Source organism: Benincasa hispida, chromosome 4, assembly GCF_027475165.1.
Source record: "Benincasa hispida cultivar pf3 chromosome 4, pf3_genome.v1.1, whole genome shotgun sequence".
Taxonomy (NCBI): domain Eukaryota; kingdom Viridiplantae; phylum Streptophyta; class Magnoliopsida; order Cucurbitales; family Cucurbitaceae; genus Benincasa; species Benincasa hispida.
Genome location: NC_143481.1, coordinates 9,240,224 through 9,257,815, shown reverse-complemented (window position 1 = coordinate 9,257,815; position 17,592 = coordinate 9,240,224).

Genomic DNA, 17,592 nt, shown 5'->3' with positions numbered 1-17,592 from the left:
ATCATATACAAAGAGTTTGTATAAGATCAGACCGCGAAATGATTAATCTCTCTTTATAACACAATTATTTGAAGAGACTTACATTTCGCTAAGATGACCATAGGTAACTTGACCTTAATCCTGAGTGAGTTGTAAACTCTTGCCTATGAGGACAATCCTTTAATCTGTACGGGTGAGAGTGGCTGAATTTGTCGACTTAATATGCCTACCATTTTAGGGATTGTCCAAATAGGGAGCTGGGAACACAACTTCACAAGATTAATTTAACTCATTCACATCTTGAGGGAAAGTAGATGAATTACAACCTTAAGGGGCCGATTAAAGGTTGAATGATAATTTGATCCAGTTGTAGTTACGAGCAATTTGTAAAGTGACAACTTACTGTTGATTGGTTCTATCCATGGACACAGAAATATATTTATAATGCAAAGACTGCAGCTGTCGATCTTTAGTGGAATGTCCGATAATTAATGAATATTGATTAATTTGATTAAAGAGTTTAATTAATTAATCTCATATCATTGGAGCTTTTAATTTGTAGGTCTATAAGATCCCTTTGCTAGCGAATCAATTAATTTGGATTGTTCAAATTAATTAAGGGAATTAATTGTATGAGATGCAATCAATATAATTTATATAAATTCATTATAATATAAAGTTTGATGAGAGAGATAAAATTTTTAATATGATTCAAATATTAATCATATGAGTGTGACATATAAAACTATAGGTTAAAATTAATATGCATAAGATTCATATTAAACTATAAGTTTTGTGAGAGAATATCATTTGAATATGATTCAAATTAAATTAAATATGTGATATTTAATTCATTCATTAATTAAATGTTAATCAATTAAGCTTATTAATTTAATTATATGTTAAATATGATTTAATATATAGTTAATTAATATTATTGATTTTAATGATATTAAATCAATAATATTATTAAAAATAACTCACAAGGGATTATTCTTTACGTTGTGTAGGAAGTTATTTCCCTTTTCTATCTCTCACATATCAAGGTGAGTGTTCTGTAGAAGAAGAATACACTGTGATTTTGGATCTAAAAAATTCTCTACAGAGCAAAATTCACTATCTCAAAATTCTAGTTCCGTCATCAAAATCTTGAAGAGCCCACAACTCATTCTGATTTTTATTTGGAGAATAGGAAGGGCGTTCATGTTGGGTTTATGCCTTAAATCTCGTAGGGTCCTATAGTTTGTAAATATTCTTCAACAAACTCATTATGTATTTAATAAAATATTTGATAGTTTATTCATTGTCTATAAAATATTTGATATTTTAGTTGCATTAACCACAAACCAATATACTAACATCCAAGGTTATCTTTGTAACTTAAACATGTATGTAGAGACATACGAGTGGATCATGTTTAAGAGATAACCTAAATGGTCTATAATAGATGGATAAGACTGGGTACCTTATCTTGGTGACACTGTGAATATGACCCACTTTGTAGGTGTTACAATTGTTATAAAGTGCTACAAGTGATATGATCCTAATCATTTATGTATAGACATGCGAGCGGGGATATTTTATACAAAGAAGTTTGTATAAGACCGGATCATGAAAGATTTAGTCTCATTATATAACACCGTTCATAATAGAGCCTTACATTTCACTAGGATGACCATAGGTAACATGACCTAAATCCTTAGTGAGTTGTAAACTCTTGCCTATGAGGGCGATTCTTTGATTTGTATGAGTGAGAGTGGCTAGATCTTCGACTCAACAAGCCTAACATTTTGGGGATTCGTTTGATTGGGGAGCTGGGAACACAACTACACAAGATGGAATTCACTTCTTCCCCGAGGCAGGGGTAAATTGATAAATTGCTTCATTAAAGACTGATTCCAGGTCTTGAACAATGTGGTGCCACACCCTCTCCTGGCCTGATAGTGGTTTAGTCATAGTTAGACTATGATCTATTGTTCATTAGAGAGATCAGTGATACTTAAGGAGTTAGATGTAACTACAAGGGAAAAACGTTAATTTGGTCTAGCTGTACTTACGAGCAATTTGTGAAAGGTCATCGTATTATTGATTGGTTATATCCAATAGACATAGAAATATATTAGTAGTACGAAGAGTGCAGCTGTCAGTATTTAGTGGAGTGCCCGACAGTTAACGGATGGTGAATAATGTAATTAAATAGTTTAATTAATTATTCATGTACTATGGGAGCTTCAAGCTACATGTCCATGAGGTCCCCTTGGTAGCTCAATAGGATTTAGTTGAGAATCAATTTTTGGATTAATTTGAATTGTTCAAATTAATAGAAAAATTTAATTATATAGAATATAATTAAGTTGTTTCAATTATATATGATATAACTGTCATAATGTATTTGAATGAGATTCAAATATATTTTCTAGGAATGAGATTCATAATTGTTAAATTTAATATAAATATGATTTATATTAAATGTCATATTAAAGGAGAAAAGAAACTATAGCTTATATTGTATGTGATGCGATGTTAAAACTATAGGTTATATGTTATATTTGATATAGCATATAATTTAATATATATATATATATATATATATATATGATAAGTTAGATATCATATTTATATTATTATCTTTTAATAATAAGGAACTCCCTTCCCCATCTTTTCTCTTCACCTACATTAGTGGGTGGTGGTTATTTTATGGCAAGGAGAAAAGACAAGTTTTTTCTTCTTCTTGTTAACAGTGTTGGTTGGACGATTGAGAAAGAAAAACATAGAAGTGTTTTGTGTACTTTGTCTTATTTTTTTAGAGATCTCAATCTTCCTCCTACACATTAAGTTTTCCCTCAAATTCCAAAATAGCTAGAACCCACCACTCTTGGGTTCTCATCCTGAGAATACTAAGTTATTTTTTGTGGTAGTGTCCGGTTTTGTTCGAGATTAATCTTGAAGAAGGTCTTCAAGGAGTTCATGATTTGTTTGAGGGAAAATGTGAAGAAAATGTCTTTAAAGGTGAGGTTTGTTGAGACATTTTCTAAAGCATACTGTAATTTAGAATTAAATACATATCTCATTTCTTGTTTATTGTAAAATTTTATATTCAATAAAAATGGAATTTGGTCGATCCGCTTCCGCTCAAGGTTCTCTCCCATAAGAGTTCCTTTAGATCATTTGGTGAGTGGATGTATCTACCCTATGCAATGAGTTTGCATAAGATTGGGCCGCGAAATAGTGACCACTATATTTAGCCCCGTTGACTAGTTAGGTTTCTATTTTAGTAGGATAACCTAGGCGACTTAGTCTTAATCATGAGTATATTATGAACTCTTGTTCATGAGGGTTTGTCCTTTGATTTGCATGGGTGAGTGTGGTCAGTTCGTCGACTCAATAAGCCTACCATTTGGGGGACAAGATCAAGTGGGAAGCTGGGATCATAATAATACAAGATGAAATTCACTCATTCTCGCCTTAAGGGTAAGTAGATGAGTGTTCCCTTAAGTGGTATCTCTGAGACTTGAACAAAGGGCCCTACCCTCTCATTGTTCCGGGAGGGGTTTCTATTTATTGGTTGGACCATAAATAGATTGTTCATTACAGAAGCATTGGTACTTATGGAGTTAGAGGTAACCTAATGGTAAAGCGGTAATTTGACCCAATCGGAGTTACGAACATCTGTGAAGGACTAACTTGCTGGTATTGATCTATATCCATGGACACAAAAATATATATGTAATGATAAGAGTGTAATTGTGGGTCTTTAGTGGAGTGTATCCACAGTTAACGAATATTGATTAACTTGGTTAATGAGTTTAACCAGTTAATCTCATATCGTTGGAGCTTTTGATCTACACTTGTTACTCACTAGAGGATACTTAGGAGGAATAATTTGAATTTTTCAAATTAATTTTGAGGAAAATATATATTAATGTGATTAATATATAATTAATTATGGAGATGTTCTATAATCAAATTAGAGAGTAATATTTGAATAGGATTCAAATTAAGTAATTCAAGTGAATTAAATTCACAAAGAATCAATTAATAGAGAGGTTGCAGATATGCATGAGATGTATATGATAATTAAATCTATACTTAAATTGGATTTAATGTATAAGTAGTTATTTAATTATTGTGCAAATAAAAAATTAAATAAGTTTTTTTAATTGTGCAAATTAAATAAGTGTTATTTAATTAAATAGACTAATTAGTTAAATAAATATTATTTAATTAATTATAAGATGCTTGACCCTTCTCTATATAAAGACTTCCCTATGGCCTTTTGGGAATGCACTAAATATACACTTTGATTGCAGAAAAACTCTGATAATACACAACTCCTTAGTGTTATTGTGCAAAATTTTCTCTAAGCCATAAATCATCTCAACTCTCCAAAATACTTTTCTCCTCTCCCTATCCCAATAGTTGGATACCACCTATCCCTCTATTGGAATCCTAATGAATAACGAGATAACTCTCATGGTACTATTCGAGATCGCTCAAGGAGTTGTTCATGATTAAGACCGTTTGGAGATCCATTCGTTGGAACCTTAGAAAGGATTATTCGTGGCACTTAGGGAATCTATAAAGATAAGTATCGTTCTTATCTTTTCCTTAATAGCATGTTAGTTTTCGTGTTTATTCATTCTATTTAGTATAATGAATTTGTTTATTGTAAAAATTGAATTGTGGGATGCAAGGCGGTCTCACAAGAGACGCTTCCGTTGTGGGATACGACCCCTTTAGTAAGGGCCCATTATTTTGGTCATTTATAATCGCTTCGAGTCTGTATTAGTTCGTGTCGTTCGTGGTGAAGTGTGTGTCACGATGGAGGCCGGAAATTTAGAGTTGGAATTGATGAAGTCATAGAGGACAGAAGGTTTCTGAACTAGAGTGCCACAGTGCCTTGTCGAAGCGCAGCGACACTCGGGAAAAATTGTGTGGAGCACCATGACGCTCCCCACGAGCGCATCGGCCCTGTATGTGTTTTTTTGTCCAGTGTTATTGCGCCTTTCGTAGAACCAGACTATGTTCCGAAAAGAAGACCAGAGTACAACAACACTCTTCAACAATGTTACTACTCTCTGATGCTGCACACACATATTCCAGGCTATCCGTTGGTTGTGGGTTCGATCCTGAAGGCGGTTTTTGGTGTTTTTTATTTTCTTAATATCCATTTTTAGTGTAATTTATATTATTTTTAATTAATTAAATTAATATAAACGTTATATTGATTTAATTAATTTCAGAGGTGCCAAAATTTGGTCTATCTTTTTTTTTTATTTAATTTTACATGTCATGTATGATTAAATTTATATGTTGCATATTGTATGCTACATAGTTTTAAAATCCTCCCTTAAGATAAACATTAACCATACACCATATTTAATATAAATATTATACTATATAGTTGCATGATGTTATAAGCATGCCCATATATCATAATGTATATAAATATTATATTATATGATAAACATGTATCATTAAGCATATCCATACATCATACTATAATATAAATGTTTTATTATATGATTGAATGATGGATATGGTTTTATTTTCATTGGTAAATAATATAAGTGCTATATTATATGATGAAAGAGATTTGCATTGAGCATGACATTACTTAGCAAATATAAAAGTTATATTTAAATTAATGTCATTAGATGCATGATTATAAGTTCTAATATTTCATTAATTTATAATGGTTATAAGTTTAATGAATTAGATTAAAATCTATAATCAAGAGTTTCATGCAAACATAGCTCTAAATTAATTTTAAATGGTTTAAAATCAATTTACCTAAACTTATATTAAAATATATCTAATATGATTAGAAATAGGTTAATCTTTTATTTTCTTTTAAATAGGATTAAACTAAAAATAATAAAAAATTAAATTTATAAAATAATTGCCTATAAGAGATTTTTGTCTAAGGAAGGTTTTGTCTAAGGCTAGAGTATATAAGGTATTAGAAATGGAACACCCTACCTGGATATCGACCTGGAAGGTAAATTAGACAAATATTCTATAAGCATGTAGTACAATATTTAGTTTATTAAAGTGTTTAATGAAAAAAACTCATATATTGTTAACAATAGACTTAAATAAATTATATTGGGCCAGTTTAACAATAGACTTAGATTAATTATTAGCCGAATTTACCTAAGTAAACAATCCTAAGTTTAAAACACTTAGTGGGAAGAAAGTGTTATATATGATATGTCAATTTCTTATCATGTTCTCCCTAAAAGTTCACACCGTAAGATCTATGCTCGACCTCGTGGAACCGCTTGCTTGTGTCCCTCTTTAGAAGGTGTTTGCATAGGTCAATAAAAGGTGAATTAAGAAAGTCTTTATGGTAAGTGAGAGAAGGGCGTGTGTCAACACATCCCGTGGTCTTCTTTATTAGTTTATTTTCATATAGACAACACTAGTCTTGTTTTGGTTTCATATCTGCTCACCGAAAACAACTATGTTTCATGGAGTCGATCAATGATTATCGCCCTAACAGTGAAGAACAAAATCAATTTTGTTGATGGATCTATTTTCAAACCAGATCGTGATTCTTCTCAATATCATTTATGGATCATGTAATCATGTTGTTATGGCATGGATCATATGTAATTAGTTGCCTCTTGCTGTGAAGTTTGTTGGTGATTTTTGTGTTGTTCAAGACAAGTCTTCTTCAACAACGATTGGCAAGGCTAGTGTTGCTCATGGATTGTATTTTTTGGACATTCATCCTCCGTCAGTGGGTGCTGATTTTGTTCCGTATGTTACTGTTATTACTTTTAATACTTGACATTGTAGTCTTGGCCATCCTTTTGTTAAACATATGTTTGCTCTTAAGGATGTGATGCATGTTGATTCTAAGAATTTTAATTCCCCTTGTTCTATGTGCCCCTTAGCCAAATAGAAGAAACTTTCTTTTTTTTATCACACAATTAAGTTGCTTCTCACATTTTTGAACTAATACATTGGGATATGGGGACCTTATCAACATCCATCTCATGATAGCTATCGATATTTTTTAACCATAGTGGATGATTATTCTCGTTTTACCTAGACTTTTATGATGAAGACAAAAGGTGAGGCTTTGGTCATCGTACCTCATTTTTTTTACTATGGTCGAAAGCCAATTTGGTGTGTCAATTAAACAATTTCGATAAGATAATGCCACAGAGTTGGTTTTTACAGAAAATTTTCATTTTAAAAGTGTTCTTCATTAGTTTTCATGTGTTGCTCAACCTAAAAAGAATTATGTTGTTGAAAGGAAGCATCAATATTTATTGAATGTTGCTAGGTCTTTATTTTTTTAATATCGAGTTTCTATTTAGTTTTGGACTTTTTTATTCTTATTGCTGCATTTTAAATCAATCGTACCCATTCCTCATTGTTAAAGTGGCCTTTTCCTTATGCTCGCTTATATGGTAAAATTGTTGATTATTCTATGTTGAGATCCTTTGGGCGTTTATGTTTTGCATCCAGTTTATCCTCCCACGGGTTTAAATTTGATCCACAAGCTTTTTCCACTGTGTTTATTGGGTACTCTACTAGTATGAAGAGTTATAAGTTATATGATATTGAACATATGCATTTTTCATCTCTCGAGATGTTTTCCATGAGCATATCTTTCCTTTTGCTTCAATGGTTGATCAAGCTCACTTAAAAATATCTTTTGATGATGTTGTTCTACCTAAGTCTTTTGATTTTTTCGGGGTTCCTACTACAACAAATGATATCATTCCTCCCTTGATAATGAAACAGTGAGATCTAGTAGTGATGATTTTCTACTGAATGAGATTGGTTTGCCTTTGAATCTTCTCGAGTTGTAGAATAGGTGAATGTCAAAAAGTTTGCTCGGATAACAAAACCTCCCTCTTACTTGAGGGATTACCATAGTAACATGTTATTATCTCAAGATGCCATGACCTCCAATGGTTCCACTTCTACAAAGTGTCATTTACATAATTTTTTGTCTTATAATCATTTCTCTACTGACCATTTAACTTTTGTGCTACAAATTTCTGCATCATACAAGCCTCAGTTTTACCTTCAAGTTGACATATTCCCTCATTGGCAGCAAACTATGAAATGTGAACTAACGGCCATGGAGAATAATCGTACGTGGTCAGTTGTTTCTCTTCCCCTAGGTCAGCACTCCATTGGATGCAAGTGGATATACAAAGTTAAGCACCATCCTGATGACACATTTGAGCATTACAAAGCTTGGTTGATTGTCAAAGGATACACTTAACAAGAAGGCCTTAATTACATTGAGACTTTTTCACCATTTGCCAAAATGGTTAAAGTCAAAGTCTTACTCACTCTTGCGGTTTCTTACAATTGGCCTTTAGTACAACTTGGTACAAATAATGCATCCTTGCACGAAGATCTTCTTGAAGAGGTTTATATGGATTTGCCCCTTGGCTATAAGCATAATGTTGTTGCACCTCAGAGGAAGTGCTTAATATGTTTTACATAGTTATTTGTCTTACAATCACTTGTCTACTGACTATCGGACTTTTGTGCTATAGATTTCTGCATCATACGAGCCTCATTTTTACGATCAAGTTGTTACATTCCCTCATTGGCAGCAAACTATGAAATGTGAACTAACTGTTATGGAGAATAAACGTACGTGGTCAGTTGTTTCTCTTCCCCCAGGTCAGCACTTTATTGGATACAAAGGTAAGCACCATTTTGATGGCATAGTTAACCGTTGCAAAGCTCGGTTGATTACCAAAGGATACACTCAACAAGAAGGCCTTGATTAGTGTCAAAGTTGCCATGGTTAGTGTCAAAGTTTTACTCATTCTTGTTGTTTCTTACAGTTGGCCTTTAGTACAACTTGATCTAAATAATGCATTCTTCCATGGAGATCCTCTTGAAGAGGTTTATATGGATTTGCCCTTTCACTATAAGCACAATATTGTTGCACCTCAAGGGAAGCACTTAGTTTTTAATTTACATAAGTCCATCTATGGTCTCAAACAAGCTTCTAGACAATGGTTTGACAAGCTCTCTAATGCCTTACTTCTTCTTGGTTTTAAACAATCCAAGTCTAATTATTCTTTCTTTATTAGAGGATTTGGTGTCACGTTTGCTGCATTGCTTGTTTACGTTGATGATATTATACTGACAGATGCTTCTATTGACATTATGAATGATCCTAAAATTCATTTGAACAATACTTTTAAGTTGAAGGATTTAGGGGATTTTCGTTACTTCTTGGGGCTTGAACTTGCACATTCTTGTTAAGGTATTTTTTTTTTGTCTTAACGACATTATATTTTGCATATTCTTGAAGATATTGGCTTGTAAACCTTCAAACTATCTTATGGATCCTAATTTGCACTTGTTTCTTGGTGATCGTCCTTTATTAAAAGACCAACTGCTTATCGGTGTTTGATTGGCAATCTTTTATATCCCACTATTTCCAGACCTAATATTGTTTTTGTAGCTCATAAGCTTGCTTCCCCATCATCTTCTTCGATATTTGAAGGGTTCGCTAGGCTAGGGAATTCTTTTCGTCCTTGTATTGATTTTCAGCTTAAGACTTACTCAGATTCTATTTGGGCATCTGGTGTGGATTCTCGTTAGTCCACACTGATTTTTGTGTGTTCATGGGTGATTCCATTGTCCCTTGGAAGGCTAAGAAACAAACTACTGTCTCTAGATCATTGAATATAAGGCTCTTGCTGCTACTACTTGTCAAATTATTTAGATTTCCCAATTACTTACTGAGTTAAAATTTCTTTTAACTTCTCATACTCTCATCTTTTGTGATAATGCTATTGTTCTTCATATTGCTACTAATTCTATGTTTCATGAGAGAATGAAGCATATCCAGATTGCCATTTTGTTCGTGAAAAGGTTGTTACAAGAATTTTGAAGCTTCTTCATGTACGGTCTCATCAACAATTTATAAATATTTTCACCAAAGATTTTGTTCCTTATTATCCAATATGGGTGTGATTGACATTCACTCGCTATTTTGAGGGGGAGTATTAAGAGTAGTTTTCCAATTTGTTTGGAGGGTAGTTGATACGAACCAGGAAATCTCATTTCCATCATATGAACTTGAAGATTATATGCATTGACCAATGAATTGCATTGATAAACTATAGTTGTTTGAATTAATTTCCAACATTTTAGAGTCTAATGTGGTGGTTAAAGATGTGATTGCTATTAAAGAAAATGCATTAAAATTTGGTGGTTAGAAAATAGTGGCTGCTCTTTTTAATAGAAAGAATGGAAGATGGTGAGAGAAAGATAGAGGTTAGAAAATGACTACTTCTTTAATATTTTATGTTTAATTTTGCTACTTTACATTAATTGTATTAGAATCTCTACAAGACTATATAAAGCCTCATATCCTTTCAATTATAATAGATAAGAATTTGGATGAATGATAATAGAAAATTCTAAAATGTAAAATTTTGTTTCTTGTGAGAAAATGCATGAATATTTGGAGCATTCAAGTAAGAGTTGGTCTATCTTACTTATGGAGTGCTTTGAAGATCAAGGGTTGATGAAAGTTTTTGACTTTGTCTGATCCTTGGTTAATTAGATCATCTAAGCAATCTGAATCTAGCTTATCTTAGAGGTTGAGATCAAATTGGTTTTGGGGTTGTTCAAGTTGAGTTCTTTGGGTCTTGTTGTTCAACATGGTTCTTAGATCCGATTCCTAGAGGTCTCATATCATTTGGTATAAGTGTTTTAGCCTAGATCAAGTATATCTTTCTGTTGTCGCAAGACATCATTTGGTATCAGAGTTTTGGCTCTAGATAAGGTATATTTTTTCGTCGTCGTAATGGCTTTCTTATTTTTCAATTTCAAACTTTATGTTTTCTCTGGTCATCTTGTCACTTTCTGTCCATTTGATAAAAACTATAAAACAGTGTCAGTTCTAGTTTTCATTTTACGTTTTGATCTTCTTCAACATTTTAGGTCTAAGTTTGATATTCATTCTTTGAAGTCTTCCAAATCGGTTTGCTTCAGTTTCAAATATTCTTGTTTTGAAAATCTACCTAGAGAAAAGTTGTGCAATTTGGGAGATGATTTCTTGTTGAATTTTATTCATTGATTTGCATGTTTTCCAAAAGTTGTTCATCCACATCCATGTTTTATGAAGATGTTATAAGAACCATGCATATAGTGATCCAAGAAAAGAGGTTCCAATCCAATTTTTTGAACAAGTTCAAGATGGTGACTACAAAACTGCATTCAAAAGAGATTATTTAGATTCGAGGATGAATCTTCTTGAAGAAGGGGAGAATGTTATGAACCAAGAAATCTCATTTCCATTATATGAACTTGAAGATTATATGGATTGATCAATGCATTGATAAACTATAGTTGTTTTAATTAATTTCAACATTTTAGAATTTAACTTGGTGGTTAAAGATGCTGCTAATAAAGAAAATGCATTAAAATTTGCGGTTGGAAAATGGTGACTGGTGTATTTAATAGAGAGCATGGAAGATGGTGGGAGAACGATAGAGGTTGGGAACATGACTACTTCTTTAATGTTTTATGTTGACTTTTGCTACTTTACATTAATTGTATTAGAATCTGTACAAGGCTATATAAAGCCTCATATCCTTCCATTTGTAATAGATAAAAATTTGGATAATAGAAGCTGAAATCACACTGCATTATGTATTTCTATTTTATATCTGTAACAGGTAAAATACATGTGTATTTATATACAGAGAGATATAAAAAAAAAATAGATGCAAAAACTTCTCAACAACCCAATAAATCATGTAACAACCCAACAAACCCATAAACATTAACATCCCCTATCAAACTCAAGATGGGAGAGTAGAGACCAACTTGAGTTTGCAAGATAGCTGATCAAAGCGTCCAGGGGAGAGTGCTTTAGTGAAGATGTCAGCCGATTGCTCGATCGTAGAGATGGCTTGAAAATACAGGGTGGAGTTTTGAAGATGATGATGAACAAAATGATAGTTAGTCTCAATGTGCTTCGTTCCTTCATGAAAAATATCATTATGAGTGATTTGAATAGCACTTGTCACAATGAAGAATGGTAGCAGTGGCTTGGGGAGCCCCTATGTCATTCAAGACCTAACGAAGCCATAAGACTTCAGAAGTGGAATTTACAAGTGCTAGATATTTCTACTCTATGTTGGAATGAGAAACAACAGTTTGTTTTTACTCTGCCAAGAGATGAGAGAATCACCTAGACAAAAATAGTAATCTCTGGTGGATCGTCCATCGGTGGGATTACCAACCCAGTCAACATCAGTATAGTCGGACAAAATCAAGGAGGATTGAGAAGAGAACTGAAGACCATGTCTTAGGGTGCCCTTAACATACCATAAACTACGAAAAGAACAGAAGTGAAATGAATAGTACAAGGAGCATATATGAATTGACTGACCATATAGACCGCATAGGCAATGTCTGGACGGGATAAGTTAAATAGATGAGATTGTTAATAAGTTGCCTATATAGAGTGAGGTCCTCGAGAGGAACACCATAAAAAAAAAGTTAGTCAAACATTGGAGTCCAATGGAGTTGGTACAATGACTGTATCAGAGATACTAAAACGTGCCAAAAGGCCAGACGCATATTTCACCTGAGATAAGTAATTGTTGGGAAGGTCCTAGAACTCGCAGTTCGTGTTAAACATTCTATTTTATCAATAACAATGACTTGTTGATTTTGCATCTTAGTATGAAAGACTAATAAACGCATCCTTGGCTATAGTCTTAATGTTTTAACTTTATGTAGTGACATAAACAGGATCAAGTTGACAGTATATAGTCTAAATGGTCTAATGAATATATGGTTGAAATTGGGTATCTTATCTTGGTAACACTATTGGTTGGGCCCACTCTGTAGCTGTTACAAGAAGTTGTAAGGTGCTACAAATGATATGATCCACAAATCGTTCATGTTGAGACATAAGAGTGGAGGCATCCTATGCAATGAGTTTTCATATAGACTGGACCACGAAAATAGTCACTTTTCTTTATAACGACCGTTTACTGTTAAAACTGACTATTTCATTTATTATATAACCTAGGTTAACTCGATCTTAATCCTGAGCTAGCTATAAACTCCTGTTTGTTCGGGATTATCCTTTCATCTACAAACGGTGAGAGTAGTCCAACAACACTGCTCAATAAGCTTACCATTTTGGGTATAAGACCGGATGAATATCTGGGGACATAGCCTTACAAGATGGAATTCACTCCTACCCTATTTAGAGTTAGCAGATAGGTTGTTCTCTTAAGTACTGACTTCAGGTCTTGAACAAACGGGGCCTTGCCTTCTCACGATAGAGAAAGGATTTAATTCAGAGAGATTATGAATCAGAATTGTTTACTAGAGGATCAGTAGGAACTTAAGGAACAAGATGTAGTCACAAAGGTAAAACGGTGTTATTGACCTAGCTGTAATTACGAACAACATGTGAAGGATCGACTTACTGATTATGGTTATTAAATGGACATAATATATCTACAGTGAGGGGAGTTCAACTATGGGCTATAATGGAGTGTCCCATTAGTTAACGAATGGGGGGTTAGATCAGACTAATTAGTTTAGTCGATAAATCTCGAATCGTTGGAGGCCATGATCTGTAGGTCCGCGAGGTCCCCTACTAGCTTGTAAATGGATAAGCTTTAGGGTAGCTTGAGAAATTAATTTGAAACGTTCAAATCAAATGGAACAAGAGAATAAATATTTAAATATGATTTAAATATATAAAGATTATTGTTCATAATTTAATATTTGATATTAAACTAGTTTATGAAATTAATTTAAGAAAATTATTATTTGAATTAAAATGGCTTTAAAACATTTTATGTTTTAAAAAGAAAATGGAAAATCGTTTGAATGGTTACACAAAATGGAAAATGAGTTTTCTCCATTACCATCTTCTTTATGCTCACACAAAAGGCATTATCTTCTCTGCTTTGATTCTCCAAGCATTAGCTGCAAGCCATACACTCCATCTATTTGCATGTTCATCTATTATATATAAAGAAGATTGGAGTTGTTGGAGAAGAAGATATACAAAATTTGAGAGAAATTTTTTTGAAGAAAAAACTATCTTCCTCAGTCGGGCTGCTGTGAGTTTTTCTTGTTTCTTCACATCTTCAAGCTGTTCTTGAGTCCTAAAACTCTGCCCGAAGCTCCAAGAGCAAAATAGAAAGGCTTTGAGGTGGTTCACATTGGTATCAAGTGAAGATAGCAGCTGAACAGACGCTTTCTTGAAGAGTTCATCAAAGGTATGTTCTGAAAAATCCACTTTTTAAGAAGAGCATGCTTTAGTTTTTGCCAAAATTAGTGAATTAGAATGCTTATGGATTCTTGACACTTTCACTGCATGTTATTTAACTCTTTCAATTGATATCAGAGAATCTTTTAAGCTTTCAATTCGGTCTAATTTTGGCAAGATGGGTGTTTTTTCATGAGATATATGAAACTGATACACTGCTATGGTTTTCTCTGTTTTGGCATTTTAATTCTCTTTAATTTCTCAATTGAATTTGTAATTAGCTCTTTTTTTATGAGCATTTATGTGTTAGCAAGAGTCTGTAATTTATTTGGAGTCATTAGAATTGAAATTAAGATGTAATTGAAGAAACAAGCGAAGGAGGTCGAGCTGCTGTTTCAAATTTTTCAGCTTCTGCTTAAATTTGTTGCCGAGGTCCAGTTGCTAAACGATCATTTAGCTTTAGACGTTACACAATGAGAAGAAAAGCTAGACGATCATTTAGTAATATGCGCTAGTCGTTATGATGTTGAACGCTAAACAATTGTGTACCTGTGGGAGCTAAGCGATGCGTTCATTTGTTATACGATAGTATTACGCGATCGGTTAGTTTTGTCGTGGGAACTAGATGAAGTGCTACGCGATAGCACTGAGCGTTCGTTTGGTCGCAGAGTTAAGCGATCGTGTAGATAAATGCTATGCGACACGATGATGTTCTATACAATGGAGTTAGCAATCGTTTAGCTGCGACAGATACTAAACGATGACTTGAATGCGATGGGCGATGGTGTTATGCGATCGATTAGTACTACGCGGTGGAGCTAAGCGATTGCACTGCGATAGAACTAAACGATCGTCTAGTTTTATGCAATATAGCTAAAAAATCGTCTAGCTTTCATCAAACACTATGCGATCGTGTACTTTCTCTCAACCCCAGACGATGACACTAGATTACATCCAGGCGTTACACGATCGACCTTAGCAGCAGATTGAGGTTAGACCGAGAGCAATCGGTTGGACCGGTTTACTTAAAGTTCAATCCGGTTTAGCCTCAAATGGTTGTGTTTGGTCCGGTTCAGACTCGTCCAGCCCGGTTCAAGTTGTTTTGGGTTAGGTTTGGAGCGGTTCGAGTGGTTCAAAGACAGTAATGAAGTTGTTTATAATAGTTAGCTACCTGTTTGCTTGTTTATGCCAAAACGAAAACCATATCAGTTAGTGTTTAATTGTTTTTGTATGAGATGTATGTGATAATTAAATAAATTCATGTATATACATACAGTATGCCATGTAGATTTAGAACCCCACCGTAGGAAGCATGTTACATGCATTGATAGTATGTTATAATTGTTATAATATATAGTATGCATGTTAGGGTTATGTTTAATATAATAGTTATATTAGATACTTTTGTTAAATGTTGTGGATGTTAAGCATGTCTAAATTTTGTAAGTTGTTATAAAATTGGTTAGATGCTTAAAATCCATAACAAAGAACAACTGTATGCTCACTTAGGTTAACAACTAATTTTAAACGTTAAAATAAGATTGTTGCCTTATAAAATACGGTTACAAACTCATATCGGTTCATAAACCTGTCTAAGGCTGGGAGTACTTAAGTTGACGGTTTACGAAACACCTCATACCTAGGGTTTATGACTGAACAATTGATAGTTGTTAACTAATTTTATGAGCTTGCGTGAGCGATGTGAGGTAATCAAATGGTTTATCACCTAGACATTGTAGAATAAATCCAATTATAAGAGTTATATTTGAATAAACCATTTAGACTTAGGTTGTATGAAATTAGCCGTCATGCCAAAGTAAACAACCCAAACATTTAGAATAGTTCAGTGGAAGACTAACAATATATTGATATATGTTATTAGCTCTCATGTCCTCAAGAGTTCACACCATGAGATCCATGCTCGTCTTCTTGTCGATTTTACCTCGACTGCTTCATATGGAAAGTGTTTGCATGGGTCAATAACAAGGTGAATAAGGGAATTGGTTCATAGTAAGTGGGTGAAGGAAATGTGTCAACATTATCCTACGGTCTTCTCCATTAGTTTGAACATTGAGATTCCTATGTTGCGCCTGCCGCCGTTTTTATGCGGCACTAGCTAGTCGTTAACTGTGAAAATCCCTACGGAGGGTTGTAACATAGGATTCGGAACAACCCAAGCTTCAATAAAATGAATAAGGTCTTATAGTTCCATCTTGGATATTGTCTTCTCTCTCAGAGGCATACTCATATCATCCTATAAGATTTGAAAATGGTGGGTCACACTTACAAGAATTACTAAGTGTTAGTAAGGATCTTGACCGAAAACGATAACCAAAAGAGCTATTGAGATATGAGTTATTCTAGATAATAGTATTTGGTCAAGAACTGTCTTGCTTTTGTAAAGGAATTCTTGACTATCCCACGGTAGCACTTGTTCTAAATCACTTTAGTATCGTTGCAAATAAATAAAGACTTATTGGGTACTTTATTAGTTTTGCTGAAATGGATTTAGATGCATATTTAGTAGAATTTGTTTAAAATGTTTTAGCAATGTCGAACTCGGTTATACAACTGCTTGCTTCTGACAAATTTAATGGAGAGGGTTACTCGAATTGGAAATCAAATATCAATACAATATTAGTAGTAGATGACTTGAGGTTTGTGTTAATGGAGAAGCGTTCTCTAGTTCCCAGTTCAACAGCGACCTGAAATGTTCGGGATATTTATGATATGTGGGTAAGGGCAAATGAAAAAGCCTGGGTCTATATCTTGACGAGTATATTTGATGTGTTCAATAAGAAACATGAGGTCATGTCCACAACTCGTGAGATTATGACATCATTACAGGAGATGTTCGAGCAACCGTTGTCGTCTATTAGACATGAAGCTATCAAATATGTGTATGTGACACGTATAAAGGATGGGGACTAACGTGAGAAAACACATTCTCGACATGATGGTCCATTTTAATGTCGCAGAGGCTCACGGGGCTATGATAGACGAAACAAATCAAGTGAGCATGATACTGGAATCTCTTCCTGAGAACTATCTACCGTTCAGAATAAATGCTGTCATGAACAAAATCACTAATAACTTAACGAAGTTGTTGAATGAATTGCAAACTTATCAATCGATCATGAAACTCAAGGAAAAAGAAATAAATGTTATTTCTAAATCGAAAAAGTTTTACAGAGGGTCTATGTCTGGTACGAAACTCATTGATGATAAGAAAATTGGTTCTTCTTCTTCTTCTAAAGATAAAACCGTACAGATGAAAAAGAAAGGAAAAGGGAAAAAGAAAACCACTGCGAAGAAAAAAAAAAAAAACAAAACTCCCAAGGGAAAATGTTTCCATTGTGGAG